General features: G+C 48.7%; 4 non-coding genes and 2 pseudogenes across 4 annotated transcripts; all 6 read right to left on the bottom strand.

The window, feature by feature from the left end:
- Window positions 1-2,531: 2,531 nt before the first annotated feature.
- On the bottom strand, window positions 2,532-2,648 carry LOC123730646 (U5 spliceosomal RNA). The gene has a single exon (XR_006762081.1). It is a non-coding gene; the product is annotated as a U5 spliceosomal RNA (small nuclear RNA).
- Window positions 2,649-3,245: 597 nt separating this feature from the next.
- On the bottom strand, window positions 3,246-3,413 carry LOC123736328 (uncharacterized; annotated as a pseudogene).
- Window positions 3,414-10,589: 7,176 nt separating this feature from the next.
- Window positions 10,590-10,706, bottom strand: LOC123730640 (U5 spliceosomal RNA). Its single transcript, XR_006762075.1, has one exon. It is a non-coding gene; the product is annotated as a U5 spliceosomal RNA (small nuclear RNA).
- A 684-nt stretch (window positions 10,707-11,390) lies between these two features.
- On the bottom strand, window positions 11,391-11,575 carry LOC123730696 (U2 spliceosomal RNA). The gene has a single exon (XR_006762126.2). It is a non-coding gene; the product is annotated as a U2 spliceosomal RNA (small nuclear RNA).
- A 5,148-nt stretch (window positions 11,576-16,723) lies between these two features.
- LOC123736330 (U5 spliceosomal RNA) lies at window positions 16,724-16,840 on the bottom strand. The gene has a single exon (XR_006766059.1). It is a non-coding gene; the product is annotated as a U5 spliceosomal RNA (small nuclear RNA).
- A 487-nt stretch (window positions 16,841-17,327) lies between these two features.
- Window positions 17,328-17,504, bottom strand: LOC123736325 (uncharacterized; annotated as a pseudogene).
- Window positions 17,505-21,144: the final 3,640 nt, after the last annotated feature.

A 21,144-nucleotide genomic window follows, 5' to 3' on the forward strand; every position in this document is an offset into this window, starting at 1 on the left:
CGGCCCTTTCTCCTTCAGGGGTCACATTAATCTGGGGCAGGGGGATTGGGGGGGGGGGGGGGGTTGTCCTCTCCTCCCACTTTTTCCACCACTGCACCTTCCGCGCCCTCCACTACCACCAGCTCCACCACTACATTCTCAACCACCACCGGCTCCACCACCACCTCCTCGGCAACTGCCGTTCCCTCCCCTTGGCGCTCAGAAGTCCGGTCCGCGGCCGCCGTCTCCCTCTCCCTCCTTTCGGCCCTGACCTTATTGGCCCAGGAGAAGGGGCAGCCGCGGATGAGGTGGGACCGCTCGCCACAGAGGTTGCACGACCTTCCGTTCGTGCACTCCTCATAGCGGTGGCCCACCTCCCGGCACTTCATGCAGACGACCTTTTTACAGGCCTCTGCCAGGTGGCCATGTTCACCACACTTACGGCACAGCTTGGGCTGGTCCTGGTAGTGAACATGGCCTCTATTCTCTCCGAGGACTATGGTGGATGGGATGGCTTTCAACCCACCATAGCCCCCAGGGTCCTCCCTCTGCTGGACAGTCACCCTCCAGGCCCCTGTCCAGATCCCATCGGGATCCTTCACCTGGACCAAGGGCCCCTTCACGTTGCAGTACCTGCCCAGCCATACTGCAACGTCCTCCGGCTGTACGGTTTCATTGTACATACGGATAATAACGGTTTTAATGCTATTATCCGTCAGCTTGGTCACCTCAAACATGGCTGTGAGGGACCCCTGGATGTTCAGGGAGTTCTGGAGTTGCCCCCAGAACTCCCGCAGGAAGCTGGCGTTGGCAAAACTGACATCGAAGCCCTTCCCATAGGGAAGGGCTAAGATGCAGTTTACCTGCGAGGAATTTTCTGGAGAAATCCAATCGGGATAACTCCATTATTTTCCCTCCCTTCTCCTTTAAGAGGAGGCGCACTGCATGGTGCCTCCTCATGCCAACCTGTGCTGCTGACATGATGGAGGCCCACTCCCTTTACAGCCCAACACCGGTAAAAAAGGGGGGGAGGGGAAGGGAAAAAAGGGAGGGAAAGGAAGGGGGGGGGGGAGGGGGTTGGGAGTGGGGGTTGGGAAGAAGGAAAGGGGTGTAAGACACCCGAGAAAGCTGGCGGGCTCGGCCAGACTAAGCTAACCGGGCCTACCAGCACCACGGGACACACAACAACCTATCTAGCACAGCACCAAACTAATCTTATTAACAATGGGAAGGAACACTAGGAGGGGAATTTTTTGTTTTATATTTTCCACAAGAGGGGGAGGCACAAAAGTGAGAGACAAAAAATAAACCACACAACCAAACTAAGGCTAGAAAGCTAGCAGGCCCCGCCAGCAGGCCAGGCTAAGCCTACCAGCTGGCAGGCCCACCAGCCAAGAGGCCTTACAACAAAAACAAACACGGCACACCAACCAAAAGGGAAGACAAACTAGGGGGTAAGACTAACAATGCACAAGACTAACAAAACAAATTAATTAAAGTAAAAGGGGAACAAGGGGGGTAAGGGAGAAAAAAGGACACACTGACTAACAAACACCTGCCCAAACTTGAGGGACACGAAGGCTAGCAGGCCTCACCAGCAGGCCAGGCTATGCTAACCAGCTAGCAGGCTAGCCAGCAAAAGGTCCCTCAGTTGGCAACACAAATAACAAGAAACAGAAAAAAACTAAGGATACAAAGGGGATGGGGGTAAAGAAAAAAAAAAACAGTCAAACAATGCCTGCCACGCCTAAGGGGCCGGGAGGCTAGCAGGCCAAGCTAAAGCTAGCAGGCCGACAAGCCAGAAAGCCACCCCAGCTAGCAGACAACACACAACTGAAGACAATGGGAGGAGCTAAGGAGGGGACTATAGGATACACAGGGGAGGAGAGATGCAAAACAGGACAAGCAGGGGAAAAACACAAATAAATTAAATAACTAAGGAAAAAAGACCAGAGGGCCTTTAAACTCACCCTACAGGTGCTGGTGCACCTGTAGTCCACCACCAAAACCACCACCTAACCCAGGACAAAGAATAAACAAGGGTGAGACAAAAAAAACAACAATAATGACAATAAATAATGATTTGACAAAAATAAATAACACAATTTCCCGGGCGCCCTCCGGCCTACGATCGCTTCTCTGATCAAGTGCAGCACTGACAAGGTAACTACACTTGATCTGAGCCAAAAGGCCGAGAAGCGATAACCCACAAATTGACCCCTGCACCCGCCGGGCCCCCGGGGGCCTCGGCAGACCTCATCGGTTTGGCAAAAGTTGGCTCCTCCTCACCCAACGCTTCCCTGGTGACAGGCGGGTGTGTTTTTTTTTTAAAGTCGCTAATGCATCGTTAGGTCACTAGCTCTTTAATCCTAGTGCGACTATTAGTTCAATGCCCGGCAAATACACCAGTCATCGTCGGGCTTGAACTCAATTGCCCGAGCGACTACTTTGAGTGGAAAAAATACGCAGGTCGGTCAGCCGGCTTCAAGTCAAACGCCTGAGCAAAAAGTCTCGGCGTCATCTCTGTCAATTTCTCTTGAAACAAGATACCGGGCTCTGCCAGAAGCAAAGCCCTTCCAAAAATACGTTGAACTCGTAAGTGTTCCTCTCCACGGAAGTCTTTAGTAAAAGGCGAAAGGCTTGTGCGTAATGAAGAGAAACCAGAGTCGTATGGAAGTCAGAGGTCGGGGCCCGAGACACACACGGTGCACTCTAGGCCGGGTCCCCGCGGGTGGTCCCCGAACCCACTCTTCCAAGTTTTCGAGGGCTGTGGGTAAAAAGTCACAGACAGACAGACAGATAGACAATCCTGGTGAAGTGATTGTATTTTTGGGGGGGGCTCAAAAACACACACACACACACACACAATCCTGGTGAAGTGATTGTATTTTTGGGGGGGGGGTCAAAACACACACACACACACACACACACACACACACACACACACACACACACACAATCCTGGTGAAGTGATTGTATTTTTTTGGGGGGGGCTCAAAAACACACACACACACACACACACACACACACAATCCTGGTGAAGTGATTGTATTTTTTTGGGGGGGCTCAAAAACACACACACACACACACACACACACACTCCTGGCCAATGTTTTTTTTTTTATTTTTTTTTTACGGGGGACCCCCATGAAGGGGGCTTCGCACTTGTTTCAGTTTGGATGATTCTTCTTTTTTCATTCCTTCTCTTCTTCTGCTAGCTGTTTTACATAGCTTGGTGTATTTCTTTTTCCTTGACAATGGGAGAAAAGTGTTGCACCGTTCCCGGAGGTACTGCAATACCGGGTCGATGCGTGGAGCGGACGGAGCAAGCCCCATTTCCGACTCCCTGTTCGAAAAATCCATTTAATATGTAGTCCCCCGATGGGGGACGTATCAGATATTAAACTGATAAGAACAGATGATGATTAAAAGATTTTATTACTGTTCAAAAACATAAGCATAATAAACAAACCATCAACAATCATAATCATCACTTCCATTAAACTCAACACAAGGCATTTGAAATTTCAAAACAAATGAAACCCAAATTACAAATCAGGGGAGCATCTTCCCTCCCCCTCAACACCGACATAAACTAGATTCCTAAATCTCTATATTTCCCTATCTCCCCATACCTATCTTATTCCGTTTCCCTATTCCCTTTACCACAGTCCTAAACCCCCCTTCCACCTCTCCCGGGCTGCATGCTGCCCCCACTTCCTCTCCTCCCTCTTCATCCTCCCCCTCACATTTTCTTCCACCCTCCTCACTATCCCCTCCACTCCCCAATCTCTCCCTGTCTTTACCATGTTCTGTCTGGCTTCCCACAGCCCCCGTTTAAAGAGGCTTATGAGAAGCCATAGTAGAAATCTGTCCCTTTCCGTCCCCCTCGCTCTCCCTACTCCTCTCTCTACCCGAGCCCACGACAAAATAAAATCCCCTCTTACCTTACCTAACAACACCCGTGCCCTAGCCCACACTACTCCGGCAAAGGCACAGTCCCAAAAGGCATGGCGCACTGTCTCCTCCCCGCCACAAGATGGTCTTGGGCAGGTGGGGGATCGCGCCAAGCTATGCCGGTACATAATGGAACGCACCGGCAAACACTTATGGAGGCTCAACCAATTCAGGTCCTTGAGCCTGTTGTCCAGACCCCGCGCCTGCACTCCCTCCCAGACCACTTCCGGGATACCCACCACAGGTGTCGGACACCCTCCCTGTCTGACCTCCTCGTACAGGTGCTTGTGGTCTAAACCTACTCGGGCAACTTCAACCTCGGGGTGCGCACGTAACCACTTGGCCGCGTGACCAAAGTGCCACGGCAGCTGTTCCGCCCGAGGACCCGTGTTAGACCACACCATTACGCTTCTCGCCTGGTATGAGAAGAACACCCGCAGGAGGTAACCGGACGGATGTACTACCGGATGAGCAAGCTCTGTCAACAAAAAAGAAACAAAAATTGAGTCCAGCTTGAGGGGGAAGTGTGGTACCCCCCTACCTCCCTCCCCGATGGGGCAAAGCATGCGTGCCCTGGCGACCCACTCGTACCTGCCACCCCACATGAACTGAAACACTAGCCTCACTAGAGGCCTCCTCAGACAAGCCGGCAATGGGTAGATGTACGCCAAATATAAAAGAGACGGCAATACATCCACCTTGAGGACCAGGACCTTGCCTACAAAAGACAACGACCTAGCCCTCCACATCGCTAGCTTCCTCTGTACCACTGCGATGCCCATGTTCCAGTTCAGCGTCGCTGAGTCGGAGGTCTCAAAATGAACCCCGAGAATCTTCAGGGCCCCGTTACAGAGAGATAACCCCCCGGGCACATCCGTCCTACCACGCCATCTTCCGAAAAACTTAACGGAAGACTTTGCGTGGTTAAGAACCGCTCCCGACGCTCGGGTGAAGTCCCCAATAATGGCAAGGGACCTTGTCAAGCACGAGTCCTTGCAAAGCAGCAAGGAAGTGTCGTCGGCGTACTGCGTCACCTTAACGCGCAGACCGCCACTTCCAGGGATTAACAAGCCTTCCACCCCTGTGTCTGCCCTAATGGCAGCCCCCAGAGGCTCCATGTACAGTACGAAGAGGAGAGCCGAGAGCGGGCACCCCTGCCTGACCCCTGACGAGAGGTCAAAAACGTCACCCATGTGACCGTTTACGCTAACCCGGCACCCCGCTCCGACATATAAAGTACGGATCCATCCTATGAACTTTTCCCCAAATCCTAATCTACCTAATACTCTGAAAAGAAAAGATCTATTCACGCGATCAAAGGCTTTCGCCTGATCAAGCGCTGCTACCATTAAAGGCAGACCTCTATCTTCTACCCAAGCGATGGAGTCCCTAATCAACTGCAGGTTCCACCTGATAGAGCGGCCCTCTACCCCGCACGTCTGATCCTCATGAACGACGTAGGGAAGGGCTGTGCGCAACAGATCCGCTAGGACCTTTGCAAGTATCTTGTAGTCTACACACAGCATGGTCAATGGCCGCCAGTTGCCAAGGTCTGTGGCGTCCCCCTTCTTGTGAAGAAGTGACAGCACACCGACGGTCATTGATCCCCCTGGGAACCCCGTCTCGAGAATGGCCTTCAAGACTTCGAGGACCACCGGTCCGAGTATCCCCCAAAACTTGAGGTAAAACTCGGCCGGCAGCCCATCCATCCCAGGTACCTTCCCTTTTCCCATCCTCCTAAGGGCGCTCTCAACCTCTTCTAGGGAGATCTGAGCCTCCATCGCTTCTCTAATGTCCTCCGGCAATCGCCGGGACAAGTGTTCTAAAAACACATTTCCCTGCTCTACATCTACTTCCCTCTCCTTAAAGAAACTTCGGAAATGATCAGTTGTTACTCTGACCATCTCCTCCGGCTCTCTAGCTACACTACCATCTTCTTTCCTAACCCCGTACATTACCTTTCTACTCTGTCTATCCCTAACCGACTTAAAGAACATTGTGGAACAAGTCTCGTTATGTTCTAAAAAGCCGCTATGCGCACACTCCAGGAAAGCTCGAGCCTTCCGCTCCTGCAGCTCCCTGAGTTGCGCCTTCAGGGCAGTGGATCTCTCCCAGTCGACCGACCCGCCGAGGTTGCCTGCCTCGTACTCGAGTTCGAGCAACCTATGGATATGATCCACCTCCCTCCTTTCCTCCCTTTTTCTCCTCTTAATATCCTATAATAAAGATCCTAATCCTTACCTTGACTAAGTCCCACCACTCCAATACCCCCTCGCACATGGACCGGAGGCCCTCAAGCCCCCGAAACACACCAATAAAGGCATTAACAAAGGCTTGCTCATCCAGCACCTCCCGATCTAACTTCCAAAACCCCCTACCGAAGAGGCAGACTGGAGAACTCACCTGCAGGAGCACCCCGTCGTGATCTGAAAAGAACACAGGCAACAGCCGACCAGACAACTGACCCAAGGACCTGGATAGAAAAATATAGTCAAGCCTCCGCGCAACCCCCCTGGAGTTGCGCCATGTGGGACCGGCCATTTTCGGAGCAGTGTGCAGGCCACCATCAACCAGACCATGGCAAGCCATTAGCCCGGTGATGGCGCCTGCACTGCTGTCCCCCCCTACCCCTAAATCTATATTAAAGTCCCCCCCTATCACCAACTGCCTATTTGTGACACACAGGGGCGTCAGACAGTCCACCATCTCCCTCCTGTCTGCCGCCACCTGTGGTCCGTACACCCCAACTAATCTATACCTACAATCTCTTAATGTGACATCCACCCCCAAAACCCTCCCCTGCATAACAACAAAAGTATCCTCAACCTTTACCTCCCTATTCCCAAACAAGATCCCTACCCCCGAAGAGTGAACCCCCCCTATACCCCAAACTGATTCCCCTTTATCCCACTCCCTCTTAAACCTCACAACATCCCCCCCATCCCTTAGGTGAACCTCCTGTAAAAAACAAAAATCAAATCCCACACCCTCTAAATAACTAAAAACCGCCCTTCTTTTTATCCTATCCCTCAAACCCCTTACATTTAAACTAACAAAAGTAATTTTATCCATAATGAAAACATTAACAACAACCTACTAATAACAAAAACAAAACAAGAGGCTCACCCGATGCTCCCCTGCTCCATCTCCTCCGACAGGGAAACAAAAATGCTCCCCTCGTCCGAAGGATACAGGTCCTCCTCAGATGAGACCACCTGCTCGCACACAACTTGGGACACTCCGTTTCCCCCTTCCTCTAAGACCCCCAAGTCATCTGCCCACGAAGCCGGGAAAGGGTTGGGGATGGAGGTTTCCGGCTTCTCTGAACAGCCTTGCGACCCTCCATCCCCAGGATGCAGAGAGAGAGTAGAGGCCGTCATGTCCATTTCCTCTAGGGGTAAAGGGAGGGATGAGCCCTGTGAGGACAGGGGGGCCACTTCAGCGGCACTGTCTTTAACCTGTTGGGTCTAGGGGGCAGCATTTGCACGTCTGGATAAAAAAAATGTACCCGATTTAATCTGGTTACTAATCCTACCCAGTAACTAGAATATGCATATACTTATTATATATGGATAGAAAACACTCTAAAGTTTCCAAAACTGTTTGAATGGTGTCTGTGAGTATAACAGAACTCATTTGGCAGGCAAAACCCTGAGACATTTTCTGACAGGAAGTGGATACCTGATGTGTTGTATTGAGTTTAAACCTATCCCATTGAAAAACACAGGGGTTTAGGAATATTTTGGCACTTCCTATTGCTTCCACTAGATGTCACCAGCCTTTACAAAGTGTTTTGAGTCTTCTGGAGGGAGATCTGACCGAACAAGAGCCATGGAACGGTGATGTCCCATTAGACACCTGGCGCGCTACTTCATGTTGGGTACCCTCGTTCCAATACGTTATAAAAGGCTATGCATTCGTCCACCTTGAATATTATTCATGTTCTGGTTAAAAAAGGCCCTAATGATTTATGCTATACAACGTTTGACATGTTTGAACGAACGGAAATATATTTTTTCCCCTCGTTCATGACGAGAAGTCCGGCTGGCTTACATCATGTGCTAACGAGACGGAGATTTTTGGACATAAATGATGAGCTTTTTTGAACAAAACTACATTCGTTATGGACCTGTGATACCTGGAAGTGACATCTGATGAAGAGAATCAAAGGTAATGGATTATTTACATAGTATTTTCGATTTTAGATCTCCCCAACATGACGTCTAGTCTGTATCGCAACGCGTATTTTTCTGGGCACAGTGCTCAGATTATTGCAAAGTGTGATTTCCCAGTAAGGTTATTTTTAAATCTGGCAAGTTGATTGCGTTCAAAAGATGTAAATCTATAATTCTTTAAATGACAATATAATATTTTACCAATGTTTTCTAATTTTAATTATTTAATTTGTGACGCTGACTTGACTGCCGGTTATTGGAGGGAAACGATTTCCTCAACATCAATGCCATAGTAAAACGCTGTTTTTGTATATAAATATGAACTTGATAGAACTAAAAATGCATGCATTGTCTAACATAATGTCCTAGGAGTGTCATCTGATGGAGATTGTAAAAGGTTAGTGTATCATTTTAGCTGGTTTTATGGTTTTGGTGACCCTGTCTTTGACTTGACAACACATTACACACAACTCTTGTAAATGTACTGTCCTAACATACTCTAAATTTATGCTTTCGCCGTAAAACCTTTTTGAAATCGTAAAACGTGGTTAGATTAAGGAGATGTTTATCTTTCAAATGGTGTAACATAGTTGTATTTTTGAAAAATTTGAATTTTGACATTTATTTGGATTCAAATTTGCCGCTCTTGAAATGCACCTGCTGTTGATGGAGTGCACCACGGGTGGCACGCTAGCGTCCCACCTAGCCCCAAGAGGTTAACCCCCATCGCACGCTTGCCTGTCCCTTCCCCTAAGCCTCCCACCTCTTTCTGCACATCACCCTTTCGCTTCGTCCTCTTCTTTTTGCCGATGTAGGGTTCCTGCTCCAGCTCCGGGATCACCCTCCCTACTGATGGTTCCTTCCCATCCTGCCTGAGCTCCAGCAGCACCCCAGAGTCTGAGGCCCACTCCCCTGCCCTTGACCCCAACACAGGAAGGTTTTCAACCATTTCTACCAGGGCCCCAAGCCCCTCCACCCCATCAAGTGATGAGCCCATCTCCTCCATTCCGCCACCCGCCTCCACCTCCGGCTGCTTGATAGCGGACCCCTCACCTCCTTCCACTGACGGCCCTGATGCCACCTCTTTCCTGGCCCTGGCTCGTGGAGTGGGCGTTGGTGAGGACATTCTCTCCTGCTCCTTCCTCTCTGAGTCTTTCTCCCTAGACCCAGGGTCCTTTTTCTCCAGTTGTTCCTCCGCAGAATCCCCTCCTTCCTTCCTCCCCGCCGCCGCCTCGGCATATGACTGCCGACGGGACGGGCAGTCTCGGAACAGGTGCAGCCTACTACCACACCCGTGGCACTCCTTCGGCTCCCTACAGTCCTTTGCCTCATGCTCCCCCGATTTACAAAAACGGCATTTCCCCGTACTGCAGGCAGCCGTGACGTGTCCATACTCCCTACACTTCTTACAAAAAGGGGGTTGACGTGTGTAGAAAAGCATCCCCCTGTCTGAGCCCAGTGAAAAGACCGCCGGGGGATGGAGGAATCCGTCTAAACCTCCTTTATCTGGCCTCAGCAGAACCTGGAACTGGCGGCGACCATTCCAGAACCCCAACGAGTCCTTCACGTACCTCGCCCCAGACGTCACGTCACAAAACCTACTCAGGAAAGCCCCTATTGCTATGTCCGCAACATGCGGATTGTACATGTGTACATTGATTGTCCTGAAGTTTGTCTTTGCCAGGCATGTTATGTTAAAAAAGGACAATGGCCTCTCCTCAGCCGCCACCTTGACTCTATCCATTACGACGTCACACATACCTTCTGTGTGTAAAGTAACGTCGTAGGCCTCCTCCATTGCGTTTCCCTGCAGGCACATCACTTCAGACACTCTTAGCTTCAGGGCCCCCATCAGCACGGTTCTTCCAAACGAATCCCTTGGCATTCTCATTTCCTCTTCCTTCTTCCACGCAAATCAGATCGTATTCTTCAGTCCAGTCCTGGGGACCGACCCTGCGCTGCTATTAGTGGCCATATCCTCACGGAAAAATGGCCGTAAATCCACGTTCTCACCGCAACAATAGAACTGGATTCTCTCTTACGCCCTCCGGCCTTCGGCTTTTGACCCAGCGAGCTTTGAGGCACCGCAGTACCGAGCTTGTATCTGAGCCAAAAGGCCGAGAAGCGATAACCCACAAATTGACCCCTGCACCCGCCGGGCCCCCGGGGGCCTCGGCAGACCTCATCGGTTTGGCAAAAGTTGGCTCCTCCTCACCCAACGCTTCCCTGGTGACAGACGGGTGTGTTTTTTTAAAAAAGTCGCTAATGCGTCGTTAGGTCACTAGCTCTTTAATCCTAGTGCGACTATTTGTTCAATGCCCAGCAAATACACCAGTCATCGTCGGGCTTGAACTCAATTGCCCGAGCGACTACTTTGAGTGGAAAAAATACGCCGGTCGGTCAGCCGGCTTCAAGTCAAACGCCTGAGCAAAAAGTCTCGGCGTCATCTCTGTCAATTTCTCTTGAAACAAGATACCGGGCTCTGCCAGAAGCAAAGCCCTTCCAAAAATACGTTGAACTCGTAAGTGTTCCTCTCCACGGAAGTCTTTAGTAAAAGGCGAAAGGCTTGTGCGTAATGAAGAGAAACCAGAGTCGTATGGAAGTCAGAGGTCGGGACCCGAGACACACACGGTGCACTCTAGGCCGGGTCCCCGCGGGTGGTCCCCGAACCCACTCTTCCAAGTTTTCGAGGGCTGTGGGTAAAAAGTCACAGACAGACAGACAGACAGACAATCCTGGTGAAGTGATTGTATTTTTGGGGGGGGCCCAAAAACACACACACACACACACACACACACACACACACACACACACACACACACACACACACACACACAATCCTGGTGAAGTGATTGTATTTTTTGGGGGGGGCTCAAAACACACACACACACACACACACACACACACACACACACACACACACACACACACAATCCTGGTGAAGTGATTGTATTTTTTGGGGGGGGCTCAAAACACACACACACACACACACACACACACACACACACACACACACAATCCTGGTGAAGTGATTGTATTTTTTGGGGGGGGCTCAAAAACACACACACACACACACACACACTCACTCCTGGCCAATGTTTTTTTTTTTTTTTTTTTTTTAAATTTTTTAAGTAAAATGGCGGGAAAACAGGGGACCCCCATGAAGGGGGCTTCGCACTTGTTTCAGTTTGGATGATTCTTCTTTTTTCATTCCTTCTCTTCTTCTGCTAGCTGTTTTACATAGCTTGGTGTATTTCTTTTTCCTTGACAATGGGAGAAAAGTGTTGCACCGTTCCCGGAGGTACTGCAATACCGGGTCGATGCGTGGAGCGGACGGAGCAAGCCCCATTTCCGACTCCCTGTTCGAAAAATCCATTTAATATGTAGTCCCCCGATGGGGGACGTATCAGATATTAAACTGATAAGAACAGATTTTTTTTTTTTTTATTAATACAAAAATTTACAATTTACTGTGACATTCTTTTTCCGTCAATACTTTCCCAGTTTCATGCAAGTTTTACACTTCCCCAAATGCCTTTACAAAAGTCTTCCCCATACACGTGTTTGTCCATTTCAATCACATTTCTTAACTTCCATACAAACAAATAAAAGGCGTCTGCTGGTACCGTTGTATCTTTCTCCTTTTTAATACAAACATTTATTTTTTCCCACAGTACCAGCTTCCCCAAACTGATCATACTCCACACTGCTCTAAACTCTTTCTTTGGCAATGTTAGGATCTCCTCTCCATACACAATATTCTTACCATTCAAAACAATATTGTTGCAGACCATGTTAATGAAAGGTGCGCACTTTCCCCAGAAATCTTTTGCAAAACCACACTCCCAGAATACATGCATTACTGTTTCGCTTTTTTTGCACCTGGGGCACTCTGCGTTCACTGCACAGTTGTGTCTATACATCCTCTCCTTTACGGCCAACCTATTTAAAGCACACAGCCATCCCAAATCCTTGCACTCATTATCCATCCATTTTGGTTGTATCCCCTCCCAATTAACTGCTTTCAAATCAGCCTCATATCTCTGCTCCCAATTTTCCCTTATAATTTCATTAATTTTCCTGTGGTCTAATAAGACCTCTCTTTCCATTTCCTTTATGTGTATTTTCAGAAATGATATGGCCTGCGTGTAATACTCAGGTTTTACCTCTGCATTCGGAACCCTGTTGTCCCAAGGTAACATCCCTCTTAAAGTAGACCCGAACCACATCCTAACAAAGAAAAATGATTTATGCTGTATTCCTTTCAACAAAGTTTTACACATCTGATTGAGGAAAAGACAATCCAGTTTCACCGACAAACATGGGATGTCTCTCCCTCCCTTTGATACTTTCCCATACATCATCTCTCTCTTTACGCTTTCATATGAGCCACCCCATATAAATGAAAATATCAACCTTGTCACAACGATTTTACTCCTGGCATTGATTGGGAACACCAGTGCCAGGTAAATTAAAGTTGGTAATATATCTGTTTTTATTGCCATAATCTTTCCGCTGATCGTTAACCTTCTGCTTTTCCACATGTTGAGTTTTACCTTTACTTTTTCAATCTTTCCTTCCCAATTTTCTTTTATTCCGTCCTTTTGAAAGAAATACACCCCTAATATTTTTAACCCATCTTTACAGACAGTTATGCCTCCCTTGCCCTCTGTTCTCCCTTCCCAGGCGCCACAGTACATCATAGAAGACTTCCCCAAATTAATTTTTGACCCCACTGCTTCTCCATAAGTTTTCAACAGTATGATCGCCCTGTCAGAGCATAGGAACAAAGTGGTGTCGTCTGCATACTGGGCGATTCTAACCCTTTCTCCGTTACTCCCTGGGATATGCACCCCGTCTATACCTTTATCGTTCCTTATCACATTAGCTAGTGGTTCAGCAAATAGCACGTACAGTAGTGGTGACATTGGGCACCCCTGTCTCACCCCACCTTCTTGAAGTACCGGTTTGCTGAAAAACCCATTGATTTGCACTCTACTGTATGCTTTATTATACATTGTCTTAATCCAATTAACAAAAATCGTGCCACAATTCATTCTTTCTAGAATTGAGAACAGGAAGTCATGACTGACCCTGTCGAAAGCCTTCTCCTGATCAACGTTCAACACACACAAAGGTAGGTTTCTGTCTTTGGCCCAAACGATCACATCCCTGGTTAACTGTAGGTTGTATGTTGCGGACCTATTCATAACCCCGCATGTCTGGTCTTCATTAACCAGGCTAGGCATCACCTCTTTCAGTCTATTTGTTATTACTTTCCCCAAGATTTTGTTGTCCACATTTAGCAAAGTAATGGGCCTCCAATTTTTTAAGAGCTCTTTTTCTCCCTTCTTGTATATTAAGCTTACTACACCAGACCTCATAGATTCCGGCATCATCCCATCGACCAAGATCTCTCTATACACCTCCAGTAAGTCCTCACCTAGGATTCCCCAAAAACAACAGTAAAATTCTTTTGGTAATCCATCACACCCGGGAGTTTTATCAGCTTTCAGAGATTTCAATGCCTCCTCTATTTCCTTTTTGGATACTTCTCTTTCTAAATTTGTTCTTTCTTCATTATTTAGCTTTTTGCTTATATTATTTAATAATTCCTCCGCTCTTGCATTATCCACTTCTCTTTTCTTAAACAAAGCTTGATAGAACTCCTGAGCATGCGTCATTATATCTTCTTTTTTGGTGACTTTCCCCCTACCTGTTTCTAATTCGGAGATTGCACACCTTCTCTGTTTTTCTTTAATACTTTGAAAAAAAAACTTGGAACATTTTTCATCTTGTTCTTTTTCTGTTATTTTGGCCAAAAATGCAAAGTTCTTGACCTTTGTTTCAATGTTATGCTCTATTTTCTTTTGGATGTTTCTGTATTCCTCCCCACACACCTGCTTACCCTCGTTTATTTCAGAATGTATAGCCTGTAATTCATCTTGCAATTCTTTCTCAAGATGCCGCTCTTCCTTTTTTTCCCTTTTGCTATAAATTTGACAAAAATACCTTATTTTGATTTTTACCGCCTCCCACCATTCAGCTGTATTTTTAAATGCCCATTTCATATCCCTCCATGAATTATAAAAGGTCGTAAACTCAGCTCTAAATTCCGCACACTCCAACTCCTTCATGTTTAACTTCCAAAATCCTCTTCCTATCTCCACCCCTTGAACTTGACAAGAAGCCCCAATTGTGTCATGATCTGAAAACCAGTTTGGATATATGAAGAAGCTCGAACTTTGGATGGTCTTGGATATAAACAGATAATCTAGTCTTTTGCTTGCTCCTCTTGAGTTTCTCCATGTATGCCCTATACCTTTTTTATTATGTCTCCTATATATGTCTGCCAAATTGTAGTCACCCAAAACGTTTTTTAAGTATTGTGCAGTAAAATCATATTCCCCCTCTAAGTAGGTGTTGAAATCTCCACCCATTATCACTATGCGATTTGTGCACAGAACATTAGGTAAATGCTTAAAGAAATCTAACCTTTCTCCTTTTAAAGCAGGAGCGTACACGTTTACTAGGCGAAGCTTGTTGTTGTTCAGCCTGCCATCTACATATACAAGCCTCCCTGGTATAATAATTCTTTCCTCCTCAATTACAAACCCAGTATCCTTAAATATTATCCCCACCCCGTCCGAGTGCACGTTGCCTATGCTCCATACTGAAGCACCTGCCTTCCAGTCCTTGCTGAACCTTTTGATGTCCTCTGTGTTCTTTAGGTGACACTCCTGAAGGAAGCACACCTGGAAGTCCAATGCCTTTAAGGAAAAAAACAGAGATGTCCTCTTGACAGTGTCTCTCAATCCCCTGGCATTAACTGACAGGACATTAAACATAATTTTCTTTTATGTTCCGTCTCTTTTCCCCTTGGTCAGAAACATTGTTGTTGACTTCAGGCTATCCACCATAGAGCCACTCGCAAACTCCGGCTGGGAATCCACGCTGCCCTCACTGTCCTCCTCTGATGGTGCGACCAACGGCACTGGTGGAGACTCTCCTGCTGAGGACAGCTCGGGACCCGGATCTCCTTGCTCTCTCGTCTCCTCATTCTCCAGAGCGTCGAACCTGCTGAAAGTCTCTATTACTTGTTTGTTTTTTTCGGTGTCCAACCTCTCCTCTGTTCCTTTCCGCTTTGCTGTTCTCTTCCCCTCTACTGTTTTCCAATCCATCTCTTTATCCTCTTCTGTTTCACCCCACTGTACTCTACTTTCCTCTGGGGTATCTGATATTATTATCCCCAGTGAAGATTCCTCTATTGCCACCTGTCCTGGTTGAGCAGAGGTTCCTGCCACCGGATTCCCGAAAGCGTAGGGATCCGACACATCACCCGGAGTCTTTCTCAGAGAAGCCTCCGGAAGAGGCCTTGGGAGATTCTCCTGTGCGGGTGCATGGTCTCTCGAGATCTCGTCCAATACCACCTCAATGTTCCGCAGTGATTCTGCATAGGTTTTGTGTCTGTCTGGGCAGTCTTTGAACATGTGCTCAATTGAATCACACAGATTACACGATTTGGGTTTTTTACAATCTCTTGCCAAATGACCCGCCTCCAAACAGTTTCTACAGAATGTGTTCGGGCACAGTGCTGCGATGTGGCCCTCTTCTCCACATCTCCTACACGTTTTAGGCTGCCCATAGAAGTAGAGGTACCCCTTTACACCGCCAATGTAGAAGGACGCTGGGGGATACTCAATTCCTCCCGTCCGTGTTCTGAATCGGACAGCGTACTTTCTATTCCCATTCCACATACCATCATAATCCATTTCTTTTGTTCCAACCCCCAGTACATCACAGTATTTACCCAGGAAGGATCGTATATCCTGCTCTTTCACATACGGATTTTGCATGCAGACAGTTATGGTCCTTACCCGACTTGCGAACAGAGGCTCCACATTGAAGTTGGAAATCGGTGTTTCGTCCTTGTGTTCCAAGCACTTGTTCCAAGCTTCCTGACACAGGTAATCCCCCATGAAGGTGACCTCGAAAGCATTCCGTAGAGGAAAATATCTGTAGCAGTAGATTCGTTCTGTCGTCACTCCAAGAAATCCAAAGATGACATCTTTTGCGAAGCTCCTTCTTCCCATAGCGAACTGCATTCCGTCCATTTCCTTCCCGACAAACCGGATTGTATTCAAAAGTCGCGCCGAAGGGGCCGACGTAAAGTCTCCCGTCGCCATCACCTTCTCTTTTCTTTCGTTGATCAAACTGCGGGCGTGCCACACGCTTGGTTTGAGCCAAAAGGCCGAGAAGCGATAACCCACAAATTGACCCCTGCACCCGCCGGGCCCCCGGGGGCCTCGGCAGACCTCATCGGTTTGGCAAAAGTTGGCTCCTCCTCACCCAACGCTTCCCTGGTGACAGGCGGGTGTGTTTTTTTTTAAAAGTCGCTAATGCGTCGTTAGGTCACTAGCTCTTTAATCCTAGTGCGACTATTTGTTCAATGCCCGGCAAATACACCAGTCATCGTCGGGCTTGAACTCAATTGCCCGAGCGACTACTTTGAGTGGAAAAAATACGCAGGTCGGTCAGCCGGCTTCAAGTCAAACGCCTGAGCAAAAAGTCTCGGCGTCATCTCTGTCAATTTCTCTTGAAACAAGATACCGGGCTCTGCCAGAAGCAAAGCCCTTCCAAAAATAAGTTGAACTCGTAAGTGTTCCTCTCCACGGAAGTCTTTAGTAAAAGGCGAAAGGCTTGTGCGTAATGAAGAGAAACCAGAGTCGTATGGAAGTCAGAGGTCGGGGCCCGAGACACACACGGTGCACTCTAGGCCGGGTCCCCGCGGGTGGTCCCCGAACCCACTCTTCCAAGTTTTCGAGGGCTGTGGGTAAAAAGTCACAGACAGACAGACAGACAGACAGACAGATAGACAATCCTGGTGAAGTGATTGTATTTTTTGGGGGGGCTCAAAAACACACACACACACACACACACACACACACACACACAATCCTGGTGAAGTGATTGTATTTTTTTGGGGGGGCTCAAAAACACACACACACACACACACACACACACACACACACACACACACAAACTCCTGGCCAATGTTTTTTTTTAAAGTAAAATGGCGGGAAAACGGGGGACCCCCATGAAGGGGGCTTCGCACTTGTTTCAGTTTGGATGATTCTTCTTTTTTCATTCCTTCTCTTCTTCTGCTAGCTGTTTTACATAGCTTGGTGTATTTCTTTTTCCTTGACAATGGGAGAAAAGTGTTGCACCGTTCCCGGAGGTACTGCAATACCGGGTCGATGCGTGGAGCGGACGGAGCAAGCCCCATTTCCGACTCCCTGTTCGAAAAATCCATTTAATATGTAGTCCCCCGATGGGGGACGTATCAGATATTAAACTGATAAGAACAGATTTTTTTTTTTTTAGAAAAATAATTTATTACTTTCAAATGCCATTCATACAATACAAAATTATAATTTTCATCCAAACATAGCTAATGGCATTTTTAATTAATAAACAAAACCACAAACAAAAACCTCAGGGGAGCATCGTCCCTCCCCATCATTCCTACAAAATACCTTTCCCTATCTACCCTTCCCTAATCTATCCCGTTACAATCCTAAATTAAACCCAGCCCTAAACCCCCCTTCCACCTCTCCCGGGCAGCATGCTGCCCCCACTTCCTCTCCTCCCTCTTCATCCTCCCCCTCAAATCTCCTTTCACAATGCCTTCCACCCCCCAATCTCTCCCTGCCGTGACCATGTTCTGTCTGGCTTCCCACAGCCCCCGCTTAAAGAGGCTCATGAGAAGCCAGAGCAGAAACCTATCCCTATCCGTCCCCCTCGCTCGCCCTACACCTCTCTCTAATCTAGCCCAAGTTAATACGAAATCCCCTCTAACCCTTCCTAACAACACCCGTGCCTTTGCCCATACTACTCCGGCAATGGCACAGTCCCAAAAGACATGGCGCACAGTCTCCTCCCTGCCACAAGAAGGTCTTGGGCAGGTGGGGGATCGCGCCAAGCTATGCCGGTACATGGTGGAGCGCACCGGCAAACACTTGTGGAGGCTCAACCAATTCAGGTCCTTGAGCCTGTTGTCCAGACCCCGCGCCTGCACTCCTTCCCAGACCACTTCCGGGATGCCCACTACAGGTGCTGGACTTACTGCCCGTCTAACCTCCTCGTACAGGTGCCTGTGATCTAAACCTACTCGGGCGACTTCAACCTCGGGGTGCGCACGCAACCACTTGGCCGCATGGCCAAAATGCCACGGCAGCTGTTCCGCCCGAGGACCCGTGTTAGACCACACCATTACGCTTCTCGCCTGATACGAGAAGAACACCCGCAGGAGGTAACCGGACGGGTGTAGTACTGGCTGAGCAAACTCCGCTAACAGAAAAGAAACAAAAATTGCGTCCAGCTTGAGGGGTAGATGTGGTACCCCCCTACCTCCCTCCCCGATGGGACAGATCATGCGTGCCCTGGCGACCCACTCGTACCTGCCACCCCACATGAACTGAAACACTAGCCTCACTAGAGGCCTCCTCAGACAAGCCGGCAATGGGTAGATGTACGCCAAATACAAAAGAGATGGCAATACATCCACCTTGAGGACCAGGACCTTGCCCAAAAAAGACAAAGACCTAGCCCTCCACATCGCTAGCTTCCTCTGTACCACTGCGATGCCCATGTTCCAGTTCAGCGTCGCTGAGCCGGAGGTCTCAAAATGGACCCCGAGAATCCTCAGGGCCCCGTTACAGAGAGATAACCCTCCGGGCACATCCGTCCTACCACTCCATCTTCCGAAAAATTTAACGGAAGACTTCGCGTGGTTCAGAACCGCCCCCGACGCTCGGGTGAAATCCCCAAAAATGGCAAGGGACCTTATCAAGCACGAGTCCTTGCATAGCAGCAAGGAGGTGTCGTCGGCGTACTGTGTCAACTTGACACGGAGACCGCCACTTCCAGGGATCAGCAAGCCCTCCACCCCTGTGTCTGCCCTAATGGCAGCCCCCAGAGGCTCCATGTACAGAACGAAAAGGAGTGCCGAGAGCGGGCATCCCTGCCTGACCCCAGACGAGAGGTCAAAAACGTCCCCTAAGTGACTGTTAACGCTAACCCGGCACCCCGCTCCGACATATAAAGTACGGATCCATCCTATAAACTTTTCCCCAAATCCTAATCTACCTAACACCCTGAATAGAAATGATCTATTCACGCGATCAAAGGCTTTCGCCTGATCAAGCGCTGCTACCATTAAAGGCAGCCCTCTATCTTCTACCCAAGCGATGGAGTCCCTGATCAACTGTAGGTTCCACCTAATAGAGCGTCCCTCTACCCCACACGTCTGATCCTCGTGGACGACGTAGGGAAGGGCTGTGCGCAACCGGTCTGCTAAGACCTTTGCTAAGAGTTTATAGTCTACACACAGCATGGTCAACGGCCGCCAGTTGCCAAGGTCGGTTGCTTCCCCCTTCTTATAAAGAAGTGACAGCACACCGACAGCCATTGATCCCCCCGGGACCCCCGTCTCCAGGATGGCCTTCAAGACTTCTAGGACCACCGGTCCAAGTATACCCCAAAACTTGAGATAAAACTCGGCCGGTAGCCCATCCATCCCAGGCACCTTCCCTTTTCCCATCCTCCTGAGAGCGCTCTCAACCTCCTCGAGGGAGATCTGAGCCTCCATCACATCTCTAATGCCCTCCGGCAATTGCAGGGACAAGTGTTCTAAAAACACATTTCCCTGCTCTACATCTATTTCCCTCTCCTTAAATAAACCTCGGAAATGATCAGTTGTTACCCTGACCATTTCCTCCGGTTTTCTAACTATGCTACCATCTTCTTTCCTCACCCCATACATTATCTTCCTACTCTGTCTGCCCCTAACCGACTTAAAGAACATAGCGGAACAAGTCTCATTGTGTTCTAAAAAGCCATTATGTGCTCGCTCCAGGAAAACTCGAGCCTTCCGCTCCTGCAGCTCCCTGAGCTGCGCCTTCAGGGCTGTGGATCTCTCCCAGTCAAACGACCCGCCGAGGTTGCCTGCCTCGTACTCGAGTTCGAGCAACCTTTGGATACGATCCACCTCCCTCCTTTCCTCCCTTTTTGTCCTTTTACAATAACCTATTATAAAAGCCCTAATCCTCACCTTAACTAAATCCCACCACTCTAAAACCCCCTCGCACATGGACCGGAGGCCTTCAAGCCCCCGAAAGAAACCAAAAAAGGCGTCAACGAAAGCTTGCTCCTCCAGCACATCCCGATCTAATTTCCAGTACCCCCTACCGAAGAGGCAGACTGGCGACCCCACCTGCAGGAGCACCCCGTCGTGATCTGAAAAGAACACAGGCAACAGCCGCCCAGACAACTGACCCAAAGACCTGGATAGGAAAATATAGTCGAGCCTCCGCGCAACCCCCCGGGAGTTGCGCCATGTGGGACCCGCCATTGTCGGAGTAGTGTGCAGGCCTCCATCAACCAGACCATGGCAAGCCATTAGCCCGGTGATGGCGCCTGCACTTCTATCCCCCACTAACCCTAAATCTATGTTAAAATCCCCTCCTATCACCAAGTGCCTATTTGTAACACACAGGGGCGCCAGACAGTCCACCATCTCCCTCCTGTCTGCCGCCACCTGTGGCCCGTACACCCCCACTAATCTAAACCTACAATCCCTTAGCGTGACATCCACCCCCAAAACCCTCCCCTGCATAACCACAAAAGAACCCTCCACCTTTACCTCCCTGTGCCCACACAAAATTCCCACCCCCGTTGAATGTACCCCGCCTATACCCCAAAATGACTCCCCCTTATCCCACTCCCTCTTAAACCTATTCACATCCCCTCCATCCCTCAGGTGAACCTCCTGTAAAAAACTAAAATCAAAACCCACACCCTCCAAATAACTAAAAACCGCCCTCCTCTTAACAAAATCCCTTAAACCCCTTACATTTAAACTAACGAACGTAAAATTAGACCCCATGAATAAAAATTAAAAACAAAACAACATCCTACACCCAACTACTAAACACAAACAGAAAACAAAAACAGGAGGCTCACCCGATGCTCC

Source organism: Salmo salar, chromosome 25 (genome assembly GCF_965601325.2).
Source record: "Salmo salar chromosome 25, fSalSal1, whole genome shotgun sequence".
Lineage (NCBI taxonomy): Eukaryota > Metazoa > Chordata > Actinopteri > Salmoniformes > Salmonidae > Salmo > Salmo salar.